Genomic DNA, 7725 nt, shown 5'->3' with positions numbered 1-7725 from the left:
ACCATCTTCAGCGCTGCCGACAGTGGGGTACGAACCCACTATATCCTGAATGCCAGCTCACAGCTGCGCGACCCTAATCGCACGGCCACTCACCCGGTACACAAGGACATACGAGTACATGCAGTGTGAAGAAACGATCTAACTGCAACACACATTGCATTACACATGTAGATTTATAAAATATAATAACTAACTAACCCCATTGCACTACAGCGCTTGAAGCGCCTTGGCCTACCAAGCGACCGCTGCTCCGCCCGAAGGCCTGCAGATTGCGAGGTATCGTGTGGTCAGTAGGATGAATCCTCTCGGCCGTTATTCTTGGATTTCTAGACCGAGGCCGTATCTCACCGTCAGATAGCTCCTCAATTCTAATCACGTAGGCTGAGTGGACCTCGAACCAGCCCTCAGGTCCAAGTAAAAATCCCTGACCTGGCTGGGAATCGAACCTGGGGCCTCCGGGTAAGAGACAGTCACACAACCCATACACCACGGGGCCAACTTAGAAAATACGTATTATAGTGTACAAAATTTACCTAACACATCTTCATCCACCGGATGGCGTTGCTATGGAAGCAAACAAAGTGGTTCAAAGAATAAAACGCATTCTAGCAGGTCAGAAAAAAAAACCACTGGATTAAATCACATATGGACAAATAAATATATTTATATAGGACGAAATTTTATAACAGTATCAAACGGAACTGGACGAGAAATTGGTTGACAAACTACAACTGTACAAAATTAAAGTAGGGACCAGATGGAAATTGGATGAAAATGTACTGGATGATTATTCCACTAACCCCACCGGCAGGCTACAAGATGATGAGTTTTTATGATTCCCAATTTTCACATCAGGCAAATGACGGGGCTGTATCATAATTAGCCACGAACACCACCGAAACCATTCCTAGTCATTCCACATCCTATCGAAGCTGAAAATATTTATGGCGCGACGTTAAACCCTTAGGAAAAAATATCGATATCTCGAATCGTTTGTGGATATTAAATTATTTCGAGTGAAGTTCGATATATGAAGATGCGGATAAAATGCGTTAAAATTTGCGATGTAATATACTAGTTGGCCACACGCTATACCATACGAATGTAGTCTTCTTTATTCTTCTTTTGGGCCGATGACCTTCGATGTTAGGCCCCTTTAAATAACAAGCATCATCATCATCATCATCATCATCATCATCATCATCATCTATTCTTCTTTTGCCACCGTTTCTTCCCACACCTGTGGGGTCGCGGGTGCGAACTGCGTCACAGATGTGGATTTGGCGCTGTTTTACGTCCGGATGCCCTTCCTGACGCCAACCTTATATGGAGGGATATAATCACTATTGCGTGTTTCTGTGGAGGTTAGTAGTGTGGTATGTTGTCTGAATACGATGGGGGGAGTGTTGGGACGGACACATACACCCAGTCCCCGAGCCATAAGAATTAATCACAAGCGATTATAATCCCCGACCCGGCCGAGAATCGAACCCGGGACCCTCTGAACCGAAGGCCAGTACGTTGACCATTCAGTCAACGAGTCGGACCATATTAATGCAGTATAAATCAATATTCAAAACTCTACTCATCTAAGATAATAATAATAATAATAATAATAATAATAATAATAATAATAATAATAATAATAATAATAATAATAATAATAAGACCAGGAGACGAGGAGAACAAGAGTGCGTAGAAGAAGAAGAAGAAGAAGAAGAAGAAAAATACTATCGCACTACGAACTCGTCTCATAGAGATACTTTGAGCATCCTCGTTTAAATCTTCCGTGGTTTGATATCCCTCTGACCTCCTGCGGAAGGAAGCTCCATTCACGGCTGGCCACAACAGTGAAGGAATTGTTGTAGGTTGAGGATTTATGCTTAGGAATAGCGAGCAGTGTCGTTATAGGGCCTATTTCCTAAATTGAGTCCACGCGCAATTGATGTGTACTTAAAACTAACCTCAGGGGGCAAGTTATGCACTCAAATCGGGTAGAAATATATCTTGTGCACAGTTGATTAACCCCTACTTGCGGGGGATCCACGAATGGATCAGCCTTCAATAATCTTTTTTTCTTTCTGCTATTTGCTTTACGTCGCACCGACATAGATACGTCTTATGGCGACGATGGGATAGGAAAGGCCTAGGAAGTGGAAGGAAGCGGCCGTGGCCTGGTGTGAAAATGGGAAACCACGGAAAACCATTTTCAGGGCTGCCGACAGTGGGGCTCGAACCCACTATCTCCCGATTACTGGATACTGGCCGCACTTAAGCGACTGCAGCTATCGAGCTCGGTCCTTCAAGAATCATTACATGGAGAAAATGTATATAGGCGAGCATATGATAAAGCATCAAAGACTTTCTGTGCTACTATTAATTCTGCAAAGGACTGGCCGCGTAGCGTAATTGATTATATATCTGTTCTTTACGCTCTACGTTACGGGATCGTATTCTGGAGCAGTCGGCTTATCGTGACAGACCCAACAATGAGTTGCTTGAATACGTGTGTCGCGCAATACTCGCGTAAGGGGGGTGCCACTGATTGTGAGACACAATAGGCCCCGCGACGACTTCACGCCCTGGCCATATTTACCCTCGGGGATTAAACTGGTTCTCTCTTCTGGTGCAGACTGAGTGAACCTCAGGCCTTTCTGTCTTGCTTGAAGGGGGAATCCCGTTTCTTATTTCTGGATTTCCTGACGGCATATCGAACTCATCCTTCAGAGGAAAACTGCTTTACCACGTTGGCTAGGCCCCTACCTAGTTTTACTAAACCATACGTAAGTATTGGATATAGCTGTCCTGTAAAATATATTCAAGTGGTATTAGATTAATCTTCCAATATTCAAGAATAATCAAGCAATATTTTTTCATCTCTCTTTTGACATAGGCCAGGACAAAATCTACCTTACCGAGCGCGATGGCTGCAGTCGTTTGAGTGCGGGCAGTATCCAGTATTCGGGAGATAGGGGGTTGGAACCCCACTGTCGACAGCGCGGAAGATGGTTTTCTGCGGTTTCCCATTTTCACACAAGGCAAATGCTGGGGCTGTACCTTAATTAAGGCCACGACCGCTTCCTTCCCACTCCTAGGATATTCCTGTCCCATCGTCGCCATAAGTTCTATCTGTGTCGGCACGACGTAAAAGAACTTGTAAAAAAACAAGTCTTATTCATTTATGACTGTGACAGAAGTCGGGTGCTGAGTATGGGGCTGAGTAATGGCATTCAGAGCAGTAGTCGATCTGAATGTTATGGAAGGTGCTATTCATAGGATTAGCCGTGCTGCAATAGCAATTTCTAGTCCAGTGAAAAAAGCACTGGCAAACTACCTCACACCTCATCTTGCCTTGTACGCCTCATCATAGCGTCCGCGTCGGTTTTTGCAATTTCCATATAACCCCTGATAGTGCTTTTTGAGGATCCAGTCAGTCTTCGGGCTGAAGACTCAACAGGCATATACTGCTATTTAAGGTCCATCAACTGCTATCGGTATTTAAGGGACGCTAGATTGGTGGAAATTCGTCCCATGGAAGATTTTGTATTGTGCCATTAAATTTACCGACTTGGATCTTTCGTATTTAATTGTCATTCGACTGCGCCGGATTTCGAACTCGTAACCTTGAACACAAGAAGGGAGTGCCAAGGGGGCTAATGCCTCATCAACGCTACGCAGCTTGTGAATTATTTCCATTACTGGGATACAATATAAGCTTCAAGATAACGAAAATGAATAAATGACTTGTAGAACATAGACTTGACTGTTAAGTTTTCAGCTAGGACGCTGGTTGGATCCTCAAATATTACTACCAAAAGCTATGTGGTTACAGCGAAGCCACAAAAACCGCATCACTATAATGAGGGATACAAGCCATGACGAGGAGCAAGTTTGCCAATGCTTTCCTCAGTGGGCTATTGCAGCACGGCTTTCCCTTTCATAACATCTAAATGCGCTAATCGTGCTCCAAATGGCATTACTCAGCACCACACATACCTCAGTAGCTTCCATACTGTCACAGCCATCAGTGAGACTGAGACTTCAGTGGAAGCTAAGTTTTGTTCTGGCCTGTGCCAAGAGACAAATGAAAAAGTACTGCATCCATCAAGAAATAGCAACAGGCGAAAATTTCGTCTTAAAGAGACTTAAATACACTTAAATTCTCGGAATTCCTTTAGGGGAATCTGAATTACTACAAACTATAGAAAATTCGCAGTTCTACGAGAACATGTGAACGAGACTTCAAGAGGAAGATTACTGCTACGTGGTACGTCTTTGGATACCAGTATTACAATGAATTATTTAATCGTATATCAGGTATTTATATTATAAGGTAGAGAAGAGGAGGGGACATATGATGTTTAAATGTTACATAGTGTCTGTGTGCAGATGTTCGGCGAGGCGAACACCTTGTCGCGTTTGGAATGTGGAGGCAGCTGGTGAAGTAGAGGAAATACGGGCCGCAGCTGCTACCGGTGGAGGGACAAAGAACTGTGGCGCCCCAAGGGGCTCCCTGCCCTCACAATAGAATCCATGTTGCTGTTGTTTCCACAAGAAACCACTATACTATTCAATTACCCTTGATATCACATATGGTGTTCTCCGTAAAACCACAGTAGTAACGATGATGATGGGAATCAGCCGAACCCGCATCAGCTTGCTGTCGTGCTTACGAGATGATCTGCTCTAGTCTAGCAGATTATACCGAGATTTTTTTTTTTTGGATCTACAGCGAGCAATCTGTTGCAATACATTGCACGTTAAGTGTTTGCATGCAAGGCTGTAACTAGGGATGTCACATCAACAAGGCTAATAATTCATGATGACGTTATTAGGCTTAATGACACAAAGCTGGCTTAGGTAAGTAAGGCTGCTGCTGAGAGCTTTCTTCACTGGCTTTGGAAGAAATACCCATTATAGTGAAGGGTCGCTATTATTATTATTATTATTATTATTATTATTATTATTATTATTATTATTATTATTCTTTCGAATGGGCCACCAGAGGACCACGTGCCAATTTCAATTCCTTCTTCTTTGTTCTTTCCTTTTCTTCCAGTACGCTTTCATCTGTTCACTATGTTTCTTCTTTCTGTCTTCAGACCACTTTGAACCAGTCGTTTTTACTTTCCTACCTTGGAATCCTTCTATTTTCAATACTTTTAACCGAAAGCCTTCTCTATTATTTATTTCTTCTGTTGTTATATTGTTTTTTTCTAAATCCTTTCTTACTTCGTTGACCCAGCTTGTCGTTGATTTCTTACTCCACAAATATCTGAAAATCTTACTGGTTAATCTACTATCTTGCATTCGATATAAATGTCCAAAAAACATAAGTCTCCTTTTCCTCATTACATCTGATATATTTTCTATTTTTTGATATATTTCAGCATTACTTCGTAATTTCCAACCTTCTGCTGTGTTTTGTGGGCCTAATATTTTCCTCATGATTCGCCTTTCTAGTATTTCTAGCTTATCTAAATTATAGTTTAATGCCAGACACTCGCTTGCATATAGGCATTCTGGCTTCACTACTGTGTTGTAATGCCTTATTTTTGCATTTTTGGATAGGCATCTTTTATTGTAGATATCTTTGGTGACACCATAAGCTCTCTCCATTTTATGTACCCTCTCCTCTACTGCAGATTTTTCTAAACCATTTTCTTGGATTATTTCCCCTAGATATTTGAATTTTTTTACCCTCTCTATTTGGCCAATATCTGTTTTCAGAAATTTTGGTGCATCCCAAATATTTGTTAAAAATTTTGTTTTTTCTGCAGAAATTCTTAAGCCAGTTCTGCTGGCGATTCTTTCCAAGACATTTACTTGGGTTACAGCAGATGTCACATTTTCAGAAAGTATTGCAAAGTCATCTGCAAATGCAAGACAATTTATTTCAATCCTTTTGTTTCCTCTTCCTAACCTTATTATTTACAATCTGCTTTACGTCCCACCGACACAGATAGGTCTTATGGCGACGATAGGATAGGCCTAGGAGTGGCAAGGAAGCAGTCGTGCCTTATTTAAGGTACAACCCCAGCATTTGCCTGGTGTGAAAATCGGAAACCTAGGAAAACCATCTTCAGCGATGCCGAGAGTGGTGTTCGAATCCACTATCTCCCGGGTGCAAGCTCACAGCATAGTAAGTAAGGGACGTTAAACGTACAGATAACATCATCATCATCATCATCATCATCATCATCATGATGATGATTGCAACGGAGTCAATATTGAACGTTTACAGAAATTCCCTAGGAAGTCGAATGGTGAAGGACAAATGTCTCCACGTGTGTGTGTATATGTGTGTGGGTGTGCAAGAGAGAGAGAGAGAGAGAGAGAGAGAGAGAGAGAGAGAGAGAGTTATCTGGTGTGAGAGGCCTATCTCTTGTCAAAGGTTATCTTGTGAATTAAGTATATTCCAGCATTCCGTTGTCTAAACTCAGTCGTCGTTACGTAATGACAACAAAGTGTTCTGGTTTGTGTGCATTTGGTTTCTTCTTTAAAGACGAAGGAGATAACCCGTTTTAATTTTGAGTTTCTTGAGTTCGTAAATTTTGGTACGAATATTAAATTTCCTGGTGCTTCCATAGACAGTAGCGAAATAAGTTGCCACGCGCATAACTATCGGCTCTCGCTTCTCCGTATTAAGCCAACAAACACCTCATTGCGAACACATAGCCAACATTTATGACAGCAAAACAATATAAATAAAACTGGAAATGCGGTAATTTGCGGTACACAGTTTCCTGTCAGTGACTCAGGAGGCCAGCGCTCCAGCGGCATTATGGTGAAACTTTCGCATTACAGTTTTATGCTGGGCTTCACAAGCGATTGCGATTGTCAAGGCCGGTATAAGGAGCGCAGCGAGGGATCCAGTCGGCCGTGGATAAGGATAATGCCGGGCTGTGCCTAGACGGTTGAGGCGCTGGCCTTCTGACCCCCACTTCGCAGGTTCGATCCTGGCTCAGTCCAGTGGTATTTGAAGGTGCTCAAATACGTCATCCTGGTGTCAGTATATTTAATGACACGTATAAAGAACTCCTACGCGACTGAATTCCGGCATCTCGGCGGCTCCGAAAGCCGTAAAAGTCATTTGTGGGACGTAAAAACAAATAACATTATTATTATTATTATTATTATTATTATTATTATTATTATTATTATTATTATTATATAATTTGCTGGGGCCATCAAGGACTACGTTAAGTCTTGTTGCATTTGACACTGAACTTGGCCTTCTTTAGAGCCCAAATTTCCCTCCTTCTTTGTGAGTGGGCCTGCTTACGCTCCTCTGTCCAAGGGACACCGTGTCTTCTCTTCGGTTGCTCGTCTCGGTTTAGCACGTTCTCAATATTTTCTTGCGGAAGCGATCTCTGTTAACGGCGTCTTCAGCTGAGATATGTAGCATTTGCAGGTCTTATTTGGTATTTCTAAAACAGGGAATTGTGGTTTTGGCGTTTGAATAATAAAAGTGAAAGATCTCTTTAGTTAAATTTCCTCCGTCCATTCTTTTCACATGACCGTAAAATCGTGCCCGTCTTTTTCGGATTGTGTCGGTAATTTTCTCTATTTTGCTGTGGACTTCCTCGTTGGATCTCTTTTAATGGATTCCATTTTTGTACCTTGATGCCAAGATTCCTCTCATATTATTATTATTATTATTATTATTATTATTATTATTATTATTATTATTATTATTATTATTATTAAATTGGCTTTACGTCG

This window comes from Anabrus simplex, chromosome 2, assembly GCF_040414725.1.
Source record: "Anabrus simplex isolate iqAnaSimp1 chromosome 2, ASM4041472v1, whole genome shotgun sequence".
Lineage (NCBI taxonomy): Eukaryota > Metazoa > Arthropoda > Insecta > Orthoptera > Tettigoniidae > Anabrus > Anabrus simplex.
Note: the sequence above shows the minus strand (reverse complement) of the source record.